Source organism: Cynocephalus volans, chromosome 5, assembly GCF_027409185.1.
Source record: "Cynocephalus volans isolate mCynVol1 chromosome 5, mCynVol1.pri, whole genome shotgun sequence".
In the NCBI taxonomy this organism is placed as follows: domain Eukaryota; kingdom Metazoa; phylum Chordata; class Mammalia; order Dermoptera; family Cynocephalidae; genus Cynocephalus; species Cynocephalus volans.
Genome location: NC_084464.1, coordinates 111096812 through 111116119, shown reverse-complemented (window position 1 = coordinate 111116119; position 19308 = coordinate 111096812). Strand labels below are relative to the sequence as shown.

The following is a 19308-nucleotide window of genomic DNA, read 5'->3' as shown; positions in this document are numbered from 1 at the left end:
GTTTCTTTTAATAAAGAAGAATTTTATTTTAATGAAGTCCAGTTCAATCAATTGGCTGATTTTTCAATATTTTCCTTTCAGATAATTAATGTATTTTCTGGCCTCCCTCAATGCCATGAAGATATTCTTCAATGTTGTTTTTCAAAGCTCTACTGTTTATATTTTACATTAAGGTCTTAATCCATCTGCAATTGATTTTTGTGTATAGCATGAGCTAGGGGTCAAGATTCATTTTTTTCTCATATGTATATCCAAATAACTCAGCTCATTGTTTATTGAAAAGACCATTTTCCCCCACAGCATTGCAATGGCAGCTTTGTTAAAAATCAAATGACTGTACATTTCTGGATCTAGACTTTTTTGTTGTTGTTGTTCCATTGCTCTATTCATCTATACTTGAGGCAAAACCATTCTGTTTTAATTACTGTAGCTTTATAATATGTCTTCATCTTTGGTAGTGTTAAGAAAATGTTTTTTCTTCAAATTCATCTTTGCTCTTCATGGCCTTTTGCCTTTCCATAAATGTATTTTTAAATTAGTTTGTCACTTTCCACAAAAAGCTGGGCTTTTGACTGGAATTGTATTTAATTCTCTCAGAGACCCTATCCCCTTGAATCCTAGCTGCCTTGACATTTCTCCATGATCAAACAGCTGTTTTTATGTATAGATTTATGGTTATTCCTGTTGGAGGGTAGTCTGATACCAGCCACTCCACTGTAGTCAGAAGGAGAAGCCCTTTGTAAGATTTCTAACACAATTTCATAAAAAAGAAGTTTCATGATAAGAAATCTATGTGACAAACTTTTACTCTGCAGACTGTGTAAAGTTAAAATCTTACTTTATTCAACAGGATCCATTTGTCTGCGACTGAGAGAAGGTATAACCCAAATTGGGTTAAACAAACAAACAAAAAAAATTATTGGCTCATGTAACTGAAAAATTCAGGAGGAAGATCACTGTATACAAAATTCCAAATGAAGTTTATCAGGATCCAATTTATCTCCCTCTCTCTGCCCCACTTCCTGTTTGTTGCCATTCTCAAACAGGCTCATGACCATAGATGGCTGTTGGCAACGCCCTGAACTACACCCTTCCAGGTCTGCACCCAGCGGAAAATGAGTGTTTTTGTTCCAGAATACTTGGGGGAAATCTTACTGGCTCTAACTGAGTCACTGCCCATTCCAGGACCAATTACATTGCCATGGTACATCTGATGGGTTGAACAGGTCAGGTTTCTGATTCCCGAGCCAGGTATAGATTTAGCTCCTCTAGAAATCCATGGACTGAGAATGTAGTTCCCAAGCAGGAAGTTGGGGTGTGGTTACCAAGAAAAAGGTAAATGAATGCTGGACAACTAACAGGGCAAATGTCCATGTCACTGGCCAAATCCATTGTCTAAATTTACATTAGCTAAAGGCAGTTGGAAGATCATAGTCTTCCTCCTCTTTCCATGATCCTGCTTCTAGGATTGTGACCTCCCACTGCCTTCACACTGCCACGTGCGTTACACTCATGGTTTCCAGGACACACGCATAGCCCTTCCAATCCTAGCATGTCCTCACCTATGTGTTTTCCTCTCCCTCTTACTCAGAAGCCCGAGCAAAGGCTGGAGTTGGGGAGCTGGTGGATAAGATGGGTTTTACCCCCTCATTGTCACCATCTTCTTTTGCTCTCACTATCCCAACAGGACAGGAATTGATGACCAGGCTGAGCTTCCTACCTCTACTATTTACTGCTCTGATTCTGAACACATCCCTTCACCACTTTGAGTCTTAATTTCCTCAGCTGAAAATGGGGCTAATTACATTCGCTTAACCTCTTTCCAGGCAATACCTCTAAAAAGAGTTCTATAATACAGGGAGAGTAAGCAGGGGACAGGTCTGGAGACTATATCCTTTTGAATGGCTGTTGAAGTTGCCGGTGATGCTTCTGCTAGAGAAATCTTAAAATGTGGGAGTTGTTTTTAAGCATTTCAATGATTGTGAAGGTTAAAAAAAATTTTGAAAATGTTTAATAGACTGAAGCTCTAAAGAGATGCTGAACTGTATTATGGGCCCCAGACAGATCACTGTAAAGCTCTTTTTCTATCCCAAGTGTTGTTTGTGTATCGCACTTGTCAAGGGTTTCCACCCTGGGGAACAAAAGCACAAAAGTTTCACTGAAGTCCTTTGGCCTAATCCTCTTAAGAGTCATTGAAGCCTCTCTGAATTGATCAGAGCTAGTCAAGTACCTTCTTAAGACTGGAGACTCTTTTAAATTTTCCTACTGCTCCTAGTTCTGACAAACCCACTTAAGTTTTCTCACTACCCACCATCGCCCATACCCCACTTGGAGCTAGAGACGTTGCCCAAGGTAAGGTAGCAGGATGTGGCTGGACAGGGATCTTTCTAGAATCCACCCTCCCTCCACAGGGCCAGAAGGAGCTAAGACTGCACAATCACAATGCGTACAGCTGCAGAGGCCTCTTAAAAATACAAGTTTTGACAACCTTGCAAGAAGAAGAGGACAGTGTCTGAGCAAGAGTTGTATGCCCAGGAAGGAGTGGCAGGTCTGTAAGTGGAATCAGGAAAATCAGGTGTGCCTCCTGGCACAGGTGCATAACCCAGGATTGAAGTAATAAGACTAAATGCCTTAGTGATCTTTACATATGCAGAGTCTAGAATAGTGCCTGGCTTAGTGGCCATTCTGTTGGAATTGATGGTTGGGGTGGAAAGGAACTGATAGATTTAAGAGATAGATAGTAGGCAAATAAAATGTGTGACTGGTTGAACATGAAAGATGAGGATAAAGACAGAGTAAGCTATGGCTTTAGATGCAGGAACATCAGCAGGTTAGAAGGAGTTGATTTGGTTGAGATGACTAAGACTTCAATGTACAGCTTTAGTTGGAAGACATGGTAGGTGAGCTTTGGAAACCCTATCAGATATTTTACAATGTGATGTGGTTTCTTAATGGAAAGTTTATATAAAATCCTAATAGCTTTTGACTGTAAAATGTTAAATCAATAGAACATTTCTTACAGAAACTTTCCTTTAGACATATAGCACAGACTACTAGACACCCCCTCCCCAGTTCTTCCTTACTAATGGAATTCTGATTTTGTCTTAAGCAGCAATGAATCCTGCTCAGTATTTGCAGTGTTCCAGCCTCCTTTGCCAGATGACCACCAGACGAAATTAGCCAATGAGACATAAGTGAAAGCTGTTGGGTAGGTCTTATGGGAAAGGTCTTTAAAGAGGGGGCACTCACTAACTAGCATGCACATTTTGCTCTTGGCTCTTGTGAACTTGATGGCTAAAGTTCCAGCAGCCCCCTGATGACCACAAGGCAGCAAACCATATGCTAAAGATGACAGACAAAAAGATTGAAAGCATTGTGAAGCCCTGCATGCCCACCCTCAAGACTGATACTTAACATGAAAAATTTAGACCCTAATTTTTTTTATGTCCCTGTTCTTCAGGTCTCTGTTACTTAACAGCCAAATGCAACTTCTTGTTGATATACCATATTCCTAAAAATAATAAAAGACCTTTAACTTTAAGTTTTAAGGTTTGGCAAAAGTAATAAGTGTCTTAGTCTATTTAAGCTTCTATAACAGAACACCGTAGTCTGGGTGGCTTTATAATAAACAACAAACATTTATTTCTCACAGTTCTGGAGGCTGAGAAGTCCCAGATCAAGGCACCAGAGGATTCGTTGTCAGTGAGGGCCTGCTTCCTGATCTATATATGAAGGGCCATCTTTTTGTTGTGTCCTCATGTGGTAGAAGGGGCAAGAGAACTCTCTGGGGTCTCTTTTATTAGGGCAGCAATATCATTCATGAAGACTCCACCCTCATGAACCTAATCACCTCCCAAATGCTTCACCTCCTAATAGCATCATGTTGGAGGTTAGGATTTCAACATTTTAATTTTGGAGGGATACAAACACTCCATCCATAAAGATGAAAATAAGGTCTTAGTTCTTGATTCAAAACAGCAGTAAGTATCAATCCTATATACTTGTCTATCATTTTAAGAATCTCAAAAGAAGCCTTTGGGAGCCTGGTGACATTAGTCGCTAACACAGTCCATTGGCCTACTCGTACCTCTTTTCTAAAAGAATGGCAGAACAGCATATCTCAAATACTTCATAATTCAAGACTGTAACCCTTGTTCATGACAATCACTTTGAGTTTCTAATGAGGAATTGGTCAATGGACACAAAGAACGATTGTGTATTGTAATGATGAATAAGCTAACTTTACTGATCTAACCACCAATTATTGAAAAACAATGTTGTACCCCCACATGTATGTATAATAAAAAAATAAAATAAAATAATAAAAAATAAAACCACCTGTATATGTTTTCAGTGCCAAAGAGTCTAATAAATTCCAAGAGCATCCAGGCTCTTATAGCAATCACATCCTAGGGAAATCAGTTATTAAGGGGAAAAAAAGAGGCACCGGACACCACATTCACATCAGGCTCCTTCTTGGCCCTTAAAACCAAGTGGACTCACTGGGGTAACTGGGGGAAAGGATGAAAACTTGTTCCATAAGGAACTGTCTGAGGTACATCAAATGCCTGCAGGTAGACAGCATTTGCTTAGCTTTTCTTGGCCTGTCCATTAACAACCGTAGCTAGAATAGCTTTGGTTGTTTTGGATACTTTGCTAATTGGAAACTTTTCTGATTCAGGAGCAGCGTATTCCTGTCTACCAAGGAAAAGTCTCCAGAATTAAGAGGTACTGTTACCAGTAACCTGCTTGTTGGTTCAAAGGTCTAGCACCTTATCTGGATCCCAAGAATAATTTGAAGGAAACTGTAGGTTATGCTTCTGTTCAGCTCCAGGCTGAAGTTAGCAGTCTGAGGAAAGAACACGGTGCATATAAATGGAATCCAAGTCTGTTGGAGGTCATCAGAAAGAGAATTTTCAAGTCTTTTCTTGTACAGCCTAGCTGTTCAAGTTAATATACAACCATTTTAGTTTTCCTAATAAAGCTGCTTTTATTTAAAAAAAATTTTTTCTTTTAAAAACCAGGTGGGAACTCTTGTTTGATTGAAAGCCCATGTCAGAAATGTGCCTCTTTACCACACGCCCAGCTCCACTCGGCCCCTGACCACCAAACTGGCCAGGCCTAACTCTAGTTCTCAGGGGACAGTCTCTGATGGGTCCAGCCCAACTTGTAGATGGGTCCCCCCTTAATCAAGTACATACTGGACCAGGGAGGGGCAGGGCTTTGTGATACAAACAGGGCTGAGGAGCCCACCCATGTGGGTTTGGCCAAGGGGTGTAGCAATTCTTAAAGCTAGAGAGGATGGGCTGTGGGTGCGGAAGGGAGTCCAGACGAAACCCAACTGCAGGTTATAAGAAAAAACAGCAGCGGTATATATGCCACTCAAAATGCAAATACGCCCTTCAGGAAGGTACCCTTTGTAGGAAGCCAGTCTGGTTTGTCCTTGAAACTTCGGGCATCATCTCTGCTGTGCTCTAAGCCTAAGAGATGAGCTTCGTTTTGCCAATAGCTTCTACTGATGGGGGGTTCATTACTCAAGCACCTGAATAGTCCTGGTTAAAAGATAAATTTCTTTTCTCCAGATTTGTTCAGCTGATCTACTAAGTCACAAAAAAAGGCTCTAAAAAGAAAAAATAAAAGAGAAAAATCTCATCCCTTGATAATAATAATTATTGTTTTTTGGTGGCTGGCCAGTGCAGGGATCCAAACCCTTGACCCTGGTGTTACACTCAACCCTTAACTTCCTTAATTTTTTAAAGAAAGAAAGAAAATAAATAAATAAATCCAAGCTCACAGACCTTCCAGCTCTCCCGATTTACTTAGAACAATCTCGCATTCGAGGGTGACCCCGTTTCAGAAGCTGCCTCTGAATTTCTTCCTCATCCCGTGAGTCTTTGGTACTTCAGTGTCCTCAGCTGTGAAATGGAAATAAAACACATTCAAAAGTCTTAGCAAAACTGCATTATTGTGTCCAGACGTACAGAGAGGGACAGGCAGAGCTTAAAGCTTGACTCGAAGACAACAAAGCATGTGTATAGACAGACGCTTCTGCGCCCTCCTGGGAACGGTCGAAAGTGAGTGTTGATGAAGGAATGCTGGGGAACCCCTGCGGCTCCTCTCTAGCACAGCACAACCCTGCTTTACACAGCATTTAGTTTCCATCACGCGCATTCTCCCATTTGCTAGGCTGCTGGTATCAGTCAAGAGACCCCCCTTTAGCTCCAATCTCATACGGTGCAGGAACCCTCTGTACCAGTCCCTGGCAGGAGGTCAGGCTGCCACCACCGCACATCTGACAAGAAGGAGCTCGTCACCTCAGAAGATCCCTCACCCCATCCCTCCTCTGCTCCTGGTTTTACAGCTAAACTCTGCCTCCCTCTAGTTTCGATTCACAGACCTAGCTCTGGCCCTGCAGCTAACCACAGAGATTATGCACTTCCTCATCCTCCTGACCATTTAATTATGTAAAAACCACCGTCATGTCACTGCACTGAGTAGCCTTCTTTACAGGCCATACAACCCCTGACATAGACCATAATTTCCCAACTATTTACCTGGCTCCAGTTTGGCAATGACCTTATTGAGAGCATTCTTCTAGAGCCCAGTGCTCACCTGACTGTGTGTGCAAGCCCAAGGTGGGTCCTTTTTCTGGGCCCTGCACCCACCTCTGTCAGGACAGCCCGTGGTTGTGCTAACTTTTTTGTCAGTCTCCAATCACATTGAGCCTCGAGTCAAAACTCCTAAGTATTTAGCTTTCCCAAATCCTTTCTACATGTAAGCAAGATGTGGATCAAGAGCAAATGCTGCCACTGGTGCAATTACTGTTAAACCCAGGTATGATTCTGTCCATTTACCTTATAGGTTTCATCTACATGTTCCAACCAGTCTCGAGAGCTTCCAGAAACCTCATCTGTCATTTGTCATTGTTAGCTGCACTCTCCAGCTTTGCGGCATTCACAGACTTGACGGGTCTGCTCTTTCTTTATTCTAGCCATTGATACAATGAAATAAAACTTGGCTGTTATACCAAGGGGATGAGCAGGTGTGATTGAATCTGTCTTATAGATTATAGACCTTATTTGCTCAAGGTCCATGCAATGGACCTAGTGCTGTGGAGCTGGCCCTAGAACTCTGGTCTCCTGAAGCCCAGGGTGGAGATTTTCCCACAGTGCTATGGGGCAGCTGCATGGGACACTTTCCTTCCCCAAGCCCTGCCACACCTGAGTGTATGCTCATCCTCCATTCAGCAGGAAGGGTCACTACACAATTGTCAAGGTGAGAAACCATGTTTATTACTTTGCGTGAGTGACACAAAGGGCTACAGCAAACAGCAAAGTTGTTCTCCACTCATATCCACTCCTAGATTTCAAGGGTCTGTGACCAAACCCAGCTAGATACTTCCCCTCCACGTATCCCCCTGTACCTGGCTGGCTCACCATGATGGGACAGACACAGTCAAACCTAGGCATTAAGAGACTTGGGTACTAATGCTCGTTCCACCAGGTATAATTCCTTGACCTTGTTTGACACAAGCCATTTAATTTCACTGAGCCTCAGTTTTCTCATCTAAAGTAAGGGACCACACCACCCTAACTTACAGGGTTGATTTGAGCATCAGAGAGAATGAATATAAAAAATTTTTGAAAACTATCCCATGCTTTGCAAAGGTAGGCATATTGTTATTATCCAATGAATATAAAGAACTCCAAAGTGAGTCAGTGCCACTTAAAATTCCTTTTTAAAGCAGTTCATTGTATCCTAACATATTTATTCATTTCTTTTTCTCTTAAAGTCTCAACAAAAACTGAATATTAAGAATGCGTGCAGGGAGAGCACTGAATACAAATTAACTATTCAGTGTTCTTTAGTGACTTTGGCACGGAAGTGTACACCTATTAAAATACCCCAGTCAGAGCAGGCACATACACTGCTGATAACTCCAGCAGGCAATGACCTTGGCACCATTACAAGGGCAATATTTTCAAATGGATGAACTATTCCTGAACAAAGTGTCCAGTGTACTAGGAATAAACAGGCTTTTCATCAACCAAGCCCGTGTGTTTTCTGGTTCTAACAACCTTTCCCAGAGATAGTGTCAGAGGCTGGGGAGCACCAGGAAGCCGCACATCCTCAGCAACCTGCCAGAGCTAGCTCATCCCTCCTTAAGACTCCTGCAACTGAACAGGCCCCCAAACCTCCCTCCTCTCTTCTGAGGGTTTCATGATTTCTTTCGTGCACTCTTGCAGAAGTAGAACCTAATGCTGCTCTTTGCGCCCCTAGTCAGATCTCAGCAGGCTGGAGGGTGGAAGGTGAGGGTTGGGAATCAGCCCTCCCCGTGGTGTGAAATAGAGCCCTGGAGCCTCATGAGCAAGAGCCTGTGTGGAGGCTCACGTAAGACAGCACCAAGCGTCTTCAAGGCCAATTCTTTGAGAAGGTGGACAACTCACGCAGGACAGTCCAAAACAGGGTACACAACAGGCTTTGAAGACAAAATCCTTGAGACGAAATTCACTGGGAGAGAAAGAAAGGATTCTGGGTTTACAAGAAACGAAGCACACACATGCAAAATTCAACTGGTAAAACTTGCTTTCTCACGTGGGCCATTTAGCTGTTTGTTCGTCATTCATTCCACAAATATTTATTGAGCACCTACTGTGTGCCTAACACTTCTATGTTCTGAGAACACAGAATAAAAAAATCCAAAGTCTTCGTCCACCTTACATTCTGGTGCGAGTAGACAAACAACAAACAAATAATTAAGTAAATATATAGGTAGTGAAAAGTGCTGAGAGGCATAGGCAGTATAGGTGTGGGCGGGCATGAGTATGAATCAGGGAAAGCCTCGCTGTTAAGGCAAATTTGACCAGAAGTCTGAAGGAGGTGAGGGAGTGAGCTATGACTATCTGGGCGAGTGGATTCTAGGCGAGAGCACGCTTTAAACAGCAGGGAAGATAGTATTACAGGAACGGATTGAGCCGAGGGGAGATCAAAAGAGATGAAGTCAAAGGAATAATGGGGAGCCTCATCATGTCAGGCCTGTGCACCATTTTAAGAAGTTTGGTTTCAAATCTGAGTGATCTGGGAAATATTGTAGGGGTGGGAGGGGGGTTTGGAAGAGAAAAGTGAGATAATCCGATTAATGTGTAGGAAGATCATCCTGGCTGTTCTAATGAGAACAGAATGCATACAGGAAAGAACGTGAGCAGAGAGACTGTTCAGAGGAGAATGCAACAATCCAAGCAAGAGGTGGTGGTGCTGGCCTGCACCACAACAGCAGTAGCGTGAGGATGAGATGAGGATCTGGATATTTTTAAGGTCAGACCTATAAAATTTAATAATAATAGGAAGTGGGAAATGAGAGATAGAGGCAAGGATTAGTTCATAGTTTTTGACCCAAGCAACTGGAAGGATGGAGTTAACATTTCCTGGGAAGAGGAAGACTATGGGTGAAACAGGTTTAAAGGCATCAGGTTTTGGATATGTTAAGGGTGAAGTGACTATTGGACACCAAATGGAGCTGGCTAGTAGGCAGTGGGATAAGCAAGGGTTGGGTCCAGGCTAGAGATGTAAACTTGGGAATCAAGGTCGTAGAGAAGGTATTGAAAGCCAAGAGTGAGGTTGATGCTAACAGAGGAGGGAGGACTAACAGAGAAGAGATCCAAGGACTGAGCCCAGGGACAATCTTACACAAAGATCACAAAGGTGAACCAGCAAAGGATATTAAAGTGAGTTAAAGAATTAAAAAGAAAAGGCCTAGAGAATATGTGAAGAAAATTTCTCAAGAAGAAACCATTGATTAACTTTGCCAAATGCTGCTATTTGGTCACATGTGATAATAACTGAGAATTGACTATTGGATTTAGAAATTTTGAGGTCACTGGCAACTTAGTTAGAGCAGGCTTACTTCTCTAACAAATAACCTCCAAATCAATAACTTAGCACAATAGAAAGCTTATTTCTCACTCATGTCACAGTCCAATCAAGTACATGTTTGGTACATGGCCTTCTACATGGTGATTTGGGTACACAGGCCCTTTCCATCTTCAGCATGTGGATTCCATGGTCACCTCAGAAAGGAAAGGTATGGTCCATATAGAAGCATACCTGTGCTCAGATGCTTCAGCCTGAAGGCGACACATTACCCTCCTCACATTCCTATGGCAAGCACTAGTCACATGGCCTCATTTGGATGCAAAGTAATTGGGAAATGTTATTTAGTTTTATACCCTGGAAAGGAAACAGTTTGCTGACCACCTAGCCAGTTTCTGCCACAATGACCTTGGCAAGAGCAGTTTTGGAGGATGGTGGAAGCAAAGACTGATTGAAGGGAGTTCAAGAGAAAAAAGGGAAGTAGAGAAATGAGTGGTAGCTCAAGCGGAATTTGGGATGGACCGAGGTTGCTTGTTTTCTTTCCAGCTTCTTTGCAGAGAAGGAAGTGTGATGTTGCACAGAGAGAAGGGACAGCCACTGGAGGGATAATGTGAGTCACTGGCAAAGAAAGGGATCTAGCTCAGTGGCTCTCAAACTCCATCCTGCACAAGAATCCCCTGGGGAGCCGGTTGAAACTGATCCCTGGGCCCCACCTCAGAGATGCTGACTCAGCTGGTCTGAGTGCGGCTGGAGGATTTGCATTTCTGACGATCTCCTAGGTGTGCTGGAGCTGTCAGTCAGGATTCAGGCCCTCGCTTTGAGTATCACTGATAGGCACGTGGGAAATTCACCCCTTGTAGTCTGAGGCAGAGCAGAGCGGGTAGGCAGAGATGGAGGTGGAAGGTGGGCATGGTGGTGGAAGGATGGGGAACTTGTCAGTTCATTGCTCTATTATCCCAGTAAATTCGGATGCAAGGTCATCAGCCGAGAGTGAGGATGGGGGAGGATGTGTTGAGGGTTTGAGGAGGGAGAAGAAAATGTGAAATTGTTGTCTCGGAGAGTGGGAAAATAGGTGGCATAGAGAAGCTAAATGCGAGTGTCAGGCAAGCACCAGGGAGCCACTTGCAGTTAGTGAGGCTGGACTTAAGTAAGACCTGGCAGCCACACCAGCTGGGCAGGTGCAGACACGGGGGGCGAGAGGAGGATTCAGCCCGGGCTGTGGTTTTGCCGAAAGGTACAACAAAGGGAGAAAGGAGTCAAAGGGAGTTGATGTGTGGGTGGGGTCACAAGGACAGACCAGACCACAGCATGTCAGTGGGTAGAGAGGGCAGTGAGGACTTGCAGGTGGTGGTGAGGGGCTCGAATCAATCGAGTGTGGATTCCAGACGCTGAAGAATCAATGGAGCTAGAAGACCGAGCAGGAAGGAGAAAACTGTGATAGGAGAGTGGGCCGTTTGAAACTGAGGTTGTGAAGGGGACACAATGGTTGATAACGACAAAGTCAAGGGCATGGCCATGGAGCGAGTGGCCAAGACACCACAAAGGACGAGATCGCTGAAGAAGAGCAAGAAGAACTGGGCGGCTGAGTATCAGGACGGTGTTGGTGGGTAACGAAATCACCAGGGATTGTTACCATGTATTGTTGGAAAGAGCACTGAGAGCCGTTGTTTTCAAACCTGGTGCTCTAAGGTGGGGAGGAACGCAAATTCTGGGTCCCCAGGCAAAAATGTCCCCGTGGGTCTCTTTCTGGCGCTGATTGCAAAATAAGCAGAAAACCAGCAGGGGCTGCAGGGGAGATGCTGAGCCAGCCGCGTTTTCCTGGGAAGGGCCCAGCGCCCCCCAGCTGCTTCCCTACTGATGTGAAGAAGTGAGAGCCACGGGGAGACGCCGAGAAACCCGGGGGACTCACGGTGGCCGCGAGTGCTCACTGTAGTTCTCCACACATGGAACCGGGGGCTGCTGATATGACACCTTGGAGTTCATATTGAACGACTGTGCATGTCCCAGTGCAGAAAAGACTAAACACAGACTTTGAGCTGGGAGATCTAGAAGGAATACCCCAGCAGCGTCAGTGGCGAGTGCGAGGGTCGCGAGGAACTGAGGTGGTGGACACCAGCCATGGCCACCAGGGCAGTGCCTCCGTCAGCTCCCCGCCCGAGGAGCCCGCTCCATGACAGGGCTGTGCCAAGACAGAAAACGGCAGCTTTGATCCATCCCCGGGAATGAACATCGTCCCTCCCTGCTCTCACCAGAGCAGAGCTGCCGTCCCCAAGTCCTCACCGTGTGGGAGCTGCACCGAACTGTGCCCAGAACTGTGGAGCGTGTTCCTCCCTCTGCCAGGCCGGGCCCATCCCCGAGGCAGAAAGAGGGCCAGGCTCCACATCGTCCTCTCCATGCACCCCCAGGCAAGAATCCAAGCAAGAACCGGCTGCAGATCAGCGCCCAGGCGTGGGCTGGCGGTGGGGCGGCCGGTGCTCAGCCGCGCTTGAATCCCATCTAGCCAGTATGAGATGATAGAGAGAGAAAGGAAGGACAGGAAGGGGGTACCCCCAAAGTCCACCGTGGTCAGCTCTGGGTCACAGGATTATGGATGACTTTTCCGTTTTCTAAATGTTCTGAAATTAGTATGTGTTACTAATGTATATTTTAAAAAACTCCTCTTAAGTTTGTTTTGAAACACTGAGTTGGATGGGTGAGCCTTGACAAGGAGCACACCAACCTTACAAGACCATTCCAAGCAAACTGCTAAAGACTCAGCTTGCACACAGTGGTGCTCAGCAGAGGCAAGTCCAGGAGACTTGGGTGAGATTCAGTGTCAGCATCGCCTGACAGTCACATCCTCTCAGTTGCCCAATTACAGATAGCCAGAGCCCCCAAACCTGCAGGAATGGAAGAGACAGGAGAGAGAGGATCCTTAGTGTCACCTCCAGTCTGTGACTCTCTGTCTGACCTAGAGTGTGTTGACTGGAGCACCCTTGTGGAGTCCACCTGCCTCATGAGCAAAGGGCATCATTACATTGCTGCTGGCCAGCATAGCAAACAGGGATCCTGGACTACCTAGCCTGAAGTAGATTTCATTTCCACCCCCTGTGGTGTGGATTGTTAAATTTAAGTGTAGTTCCACAATGCTGCATTACCCTTGACCTGATGTCTGCAGTCTGGTTCAAAGACCTCTGGTTTAATATAAACACAATGACCTCGGATCAAGGACACGCCCTAGAAGAAATTGTTAAATAAATAAAATGCATCTTTGGACATCTCCCTGAAAAGGAAAGAGTGGCTACTTTTTATCAGGACACCTTACTTTGTAGGGTCCCACGCAGGTACCCACTGAAGTACTTCCCCATCCTGAGACCCTGTCCCTCAGGATTTCCTTTCTGCATGGGTGGCCTAATCTGAGAGACTCGTTCACATGCTGAGGTAGTAATAGCCAGACATGGTCACACCTCTCCACATATTGAAATTGCATCTTAATTCAGGCCTTTTTCTAGAAAGACGTTGCCTTACCCAAATAAAACGCTAATGATAGAAATTTTAGGTTGACCTACTGGATGTCAGTAGGGGAGGATTTTCAAGATATAGTGAAGGGTCAGGAGTCCCCCTAAAATAATAACACTTTACTTATACTTAAATATGCCTCTGTCAACAAGAATGTTGGCTTACTGGAAGATTAAGCTGCTTTAAATCCTTTATGGAGTGACAAGCGATTGCTAAATAAATAAAAGAAAAAGGAAGGAAGAAAAAGTTGATAAGGAAAGAAAAAAGAAAATAAGGATCTAGTAAAATGGGGGACTGATTCTTAAAACACATATCCATATTCTTTCCTCTGCTTCTCTCATCCTATGCAAGGGGCAAGATTCAAGTCTTACTTTTTAAGTATTATTTTCTAGAACAGCAGTTCTCAAGGATCCTCGGGGTCCTTGAACCCATTTTAGGGAATCCTTGAGGACAAAACTATTTTCATAATAATAAGACACAATCTGCCTTTTCACTCAGTTGAGTCTTCCAGAGGCTGCATGATGTGCGATGACATCTGCTATTGTTTGAATGTCCCCCCAAGCTCATGTTGGAGCTTAATTCCCAACATTGTATTTGAAAAGTGGAGCTTTTAGGAGGTGAGTGGACCATGATGGCTATGCGCTCATGAATGGATTAATACATTTATGGATTAATGAGTTAAAGGATAAATGGTTATCATGGGAGTGGCACTAGGAGCTTTGTAAGGAAAGCAAGTGAAAATGTTGTCACACTCTTGCCCAGCCCTTATTAGGTAATACCCTGGGTCACCACAGGACTCTAGAGAGTCCACACCATGAAGAAGTCCCTCACCAGATATCCTCCCTGGACCTTGGACTTCCCAGCCTCCAAAACTGTAAGAAATAAATTTCACTTCTTTATAAATTACCCAGTTTCAGGTATTCTGTTATCAGCAACAAAAATGGATTAACATAACAGCATTGCATCACAAAGGGTTCTATGGTCCAAAAAGTTTGGGAAGTGCTTTAGACTCAGAGAATTCACAATGTCTATTGGTATATTAAAGGCTTTGAGAAGTTCTGCAGTAAAAAACCTGTTCAACTTATTTAATAAAACACTTCAAATTTATTTGACTATAGAATTTTGGTTTGGTTTAGTTTGGTTAGTTTAACACCCGTTGTTATCATATTTTGGGAAATGCTCCTCCACGGGTAAGATACTAAGCCAGCATTCTTCTGACCAAGGAGTTTATTAGTGATCTGTCATTGGTACCTGCAGTGAATAGTCAAAGAAAGGGTATTAGTATATCAGTATAGTGTAGCAGTCGAGAACAGACCCAGGCAGCCTGGCCAGTTAGCTCAGTTGGGTAGAGTGCAGCCTCATAATCCCAAAGACATAGGTTCAGGTCCCTGAACTGGCCAGCCTGCAAAAAAAAGAACAGAGCCAGACTGCCTGGGCTCAAACCCTAAACCTGTCCCTTTCTACCTGTGACTTTAGGAAAGTTACTTAGCTTCTCTGTTCCTTTTATTCCTCATACATAAAATGGGAAAGATCACACACAAGAGGGTACTTCAGAAAGTTCATGTAAAAATAGAAAAGAAAATACAAACATTTCCATGAACTTTTTGAATAACCCTCCCGTGTGTGTGTGTGTGTGTGTGTGTGTGTGTGTGTGTTAGAACAATGTGTCTTGTTCATAGTAAATGCTATACACGAATTAGCTTTGATCTATTGCTGTGTCAAACATGCTGCTCTAATGTCAGGATTCGAAGCGAGGCCATTAACCAGTGGTGTGACCTGAGACAGGTCTCCTGTCTGCCATGGACTTCAGTTTATCCATGTTTCAAATTAGAAAGTAAGATGGGCAATCACTGAAGCCCTTTCTAGTGCTGATATTCTCTGATCACACACATTCCTTGCAGAAGGTGGCACGAACCTGGGGAATAGCAGGAGAAAGAACGAAGGGAGGTAGAGGGTGGCTTAAGGGCCCTCAGGTCCTGGAAAGCATCAATAAGGGATGAAGGGGCTCACAGAATGGAATGTGGGCCTTTGAGGACAGAGTTCATCTGCTCCCAAGTTCTGCTTCCCACTGACCGGCTTCTCGCCCTGCCCAGGTGTGAAGGAGAAAGAGTCGGGGCTTGCTACCCTTACCAACGCCGCACCACCACTCCACCACACCAGCAGCTAAACTGGCTCTTGAGATGAGGACCTGGCTACAGAGAGGAATATGCTCTTTTGAGGACACTTCCACTCCTGCCCCAGCCCCGGAGAAAGCTTTTGGACATCTAACCTTGGTAAGACACAATAGTGGCTGCCTCTATAAAAATTCCTCCAATGTTACTTGATCACAGTTGGGGATGAAGAGGATGCACAGACTAAAAAAACTAAAAATGTCTGCATAAGACAGAGCTTTGAATTACTGGCAGCTGTAGGCCAAGGTAGAGAGCCCAACATAATGCTTAAGAGGCTAAATTGGGAACATTTGAATGCTTGGTTTTACTTGTGCCTAAAAAAGCAAGTAGCAGCTCAGCTGCCAGATGTTGGAGAACTTCGGCATGAAGTTCGTGGTCATGGTTTCAGCAACACTTTTGCAGGTGACTACACATCAAAAGGAATGACTTGCTTTCCTAAAACTGTTTCTACGGAAAGAGTCTGGTGGCTTTCATTTTTCACTTTCACTGAAGAAGTTAAATTTGGGAACACCTAAAAGAATCTCAACTCAGATGTGACTGACTGTAGGGCTTGTCAGTAAAGAAGGGATTTCTGAGAACTGTGGTTTCATAAGAGCTCGGTTCCCTGTCACTAAGGCCTTTGAGTAATCACTGAACCACCCTCTCCCTAATGTGGTGTATCAGTTAGGAATTGCTTTCAGTTGCTAGTAACTGAACTGATTACAGAGGCTTATACATATACAGGTTTATTTTTGTCATGTCGTGAGAAGTGCAGACATGGGTAACTATTGGCTTTGGCTTAATGGCTCAAGAAAATCAGGGCTGAGTCTTTGTGATTCTTTTAGTCTTTTCTTCATAGCCTCAACATGCCTTTTGCAGCTCCAGCCATCATACCCACATCCCAAACAACAGGAACAAGAAGGATGGAATGGCAAACATAGCTTTCCCAGAAGTCCCATCCAACAACTTCCACTTTCATCTTCTTCAAGAGAGGCAGGAAAGCAGTCTTTTCACTGGATACGTGTTAACTGGAATAACACTGGGGCTCTGTTACTAAGAAAGAAGGTGAGGGTGGGTATCAGATGGGAAAGTAGCTCTTTCTGCATGGGGCTTTCTAGCGAGGAGTATTTAGCCAAGAAATAGCTGCCTAGACTGCTCCTTCTGGAAGAGCTTGTTATGTGAAAGAGCAGGCATCTGGGGGAGACTCAGTTTACCCATGAAACTGACTTCCAGGCCTCTCTCATTCTGAGAGGGATTCCCAAGTCAACTTGGTTAGGAAAGGAGAGTATTCAGGAAATAGGGAAAACTCCGAAAAGCGATGGATTCCCTCCTTGGTCACAGGCATGTGCTCAGCAGCGAGCACACAAAGATGATGTGCACGGTGAGAGCAGACGCTCAGCCACTGCTGCTGCTGGAGTGAGGCAGGGGACCAGTGAAGAAAACATGGCTCGGAACCTTGAGAACCTTACAGTCTAGAAGAGAGAGACAAAACGTGTAAACTGAAAAGTTAGAAAGGCTAAGTAGAAGTCATCCCTGGGCACAGAGAAGGTAGAAGGTATTGCCACCAGGATGCTCCCAAAGGTTTCAGAGAGGACAGGGAAGATGTGGGGTTTGCTGGATGACCAGAGGGGAATGGGGTGTCTTGGGATGGGGAGGTGGTTATTGTCTAGCCACCTGGTAGGGCTCCCTCAACTGGCAAGAGAAGCAGCCCTTGGCCTGAATTCTCAAGGACCATCATGGATCCCAAACAAATGTCATCCCAAGGTTTCCAGCTCTCCATCAGCCATGTAAAACAAAGAAGTGGAATTTAACAAGATCTAACAAAAACCGTGGACAGGCATGCACATAAAAATACCATAGCCAAGAACCAAAATACCGACTTCTGTTACAAGAGGGAAAAAACTCTTTCACTGATGTATAGGGGGATGGGTTGAAGAAAAGGGGACATTTTGTACTGGATTTTCTTCTTGGGCTTTCTGCAGATTTGGGAGCACAAACAGCTAGCAGACAACTGAATTCTACAGACAAGCAAAGTGGGAAGGTATAGGAATGACTGGTTAAGTCTACGCGCTTCCACCTGCTATTCCATGCCTCCAGCTGTTACCATATGTGTACAGATGTTAAAGTCACAATAAATGTCAGGGTGAGCAGCTGTGGAATAATTCACACCTTTGTTCGTTTTCTGGCACCCCCCCCATCAGATCACATTGCTTAAGTAATGGCCCTCCCGCCCTCCCCCTGTACAGCAAGGTCACAGCAGAGAGAACAGCCAGTTTTACTCTTGCGGGAAGTTAGCAGAACTGCAAACTGACTGCTCTGTGCTTTGGATAGGTCATGAAATTTTTAGTCTCTAAAGCTAGCTTTTCTAATGGTTAGAATTTTAAAATATTTCTTCTCCCTAAGGATACCTTTTAATCACACAGATTATCAAGGCACGCAAGAGCAAAGACTGATTCCATTCTGTCTTCAGTGCTGTATTTACATCGTGAGAGGCTGAGAACATGGGAAGAAGTTAGTGTAGTGACTATCTGGGTTCAAATCCCGGCTCTGCCACTTGTTCCCTGTGTGAACTTGGATATGTTATTTAACCAATCTGTGCCTCAATTTTCTCATTTGTAAAGTGGAACTAATAAAAGTGTCTACCCCTTAGCACTATGAGGATTAAATGAATTGACCAATGTAAACTGATTAGCACAGTCCTAGTAACAGATGTTAGTTATTATTAAATAACTAACCCTGAATGTAATCATGTGCTTGTTTACCTTTGTGTCTTCTTAAGGGTTAATCCTTAAGGGTTAAATCCTGTGGGGATCTGCTGTATGTTTGCCCAGTTAAGTTCTCAGCAAGGAAAGGGCCTGGGTCTTCTGCATGCCTCTCTTCTCTCTTCCACTTGTCCTTCCTACCACCAGAATCTTCTATAGTTCAGGGAACAAACAGGTCTGCTGGCCACAGGTAAGTCACTGACCCACCTGTACTCAACAGCAGATGAGGATGGAAGAGAGGCTGAAGGACGGCACAGAACAGGGGTTGGGGGGGCCTCCACTTTTCTGCAAAACTGGTAGAGTTGCTATACTACACCATTGCAGTCTATCTAAGGCATCCAATTATTTGTGCATCTGCTTAAATAGCAGCTTGCTCTCGGGGAAAGAGACTAGCAGTCCTGGCCTAGCCCCTTGTGACACCAAACAGGCCAGCCCTGCTCTTGGGAGCCCTGCCCAGAGGTCTGGTCTGGGAGGAGCAGCCAGCTACACAGAGAGAGTTGGATCCTCTCCATGTAATGGGATTGACTCTAAAAGAACAAAGTTGCTCTCAACACCTGCTCACCCTCTCACAGCCATGAAGGCCAAAAGGAGAATGGGTAATTGCCAACCACAGGCAATGAAAGAAAAAGAAAAAAGTCAGTAGCCATTAGTTCAGCATCTTCCCCACTGCCCTTTCATGGAGGGAGATCAATGCAGGCCGCACCACGCCCGAGGCTGGGCGGAGAGCTGGGAACAGTGGAATGGCTCAAAGGGCAGCAGGAGGGAAAGGACAGAGGGATCTGCAAAAGCAGCCCACGGTAATCTCCTTTTCTGTGTGAGCTAGCTTGAAATGGGTTTCTACGACTTCGTACCCGCTCTCATTTGCAATATATTTTGTGAGAACATGGACCCCAGCACAAGCAGAATGGCTTGATCATTTCAGAGGAGCTGTAAGGTGGCTCAGGTCTCCAGAGGCACTGCAGCCGGCCCAGCCCCATTCACTGACAGGGCCCTCCAGCCTCTCCTTTGCTGACTTTGGTTGCACTACC

The 19308-nt window shown here is 44.6% G+C and overlaps 1 non-coding gene across 1 annotated transcript; it reads left to right on the top strand.

The window, feature by feature from the left end:
* The first annotated feature begins 4444 nt into the window (after positions 1 to 4444).
* Positions 4445 to 4559, top strand: LOC134379356 (small nucleolar RNA SNORD22). Its single transcript, XR_010023756.1, has one exon. It is a non-coding gene; the product is annotated as a small nucleolar RNA SNORD22 (small nucleolar RNA).
* Positions 4560 to 19308: the final 14749 nt, after the last annotated feature.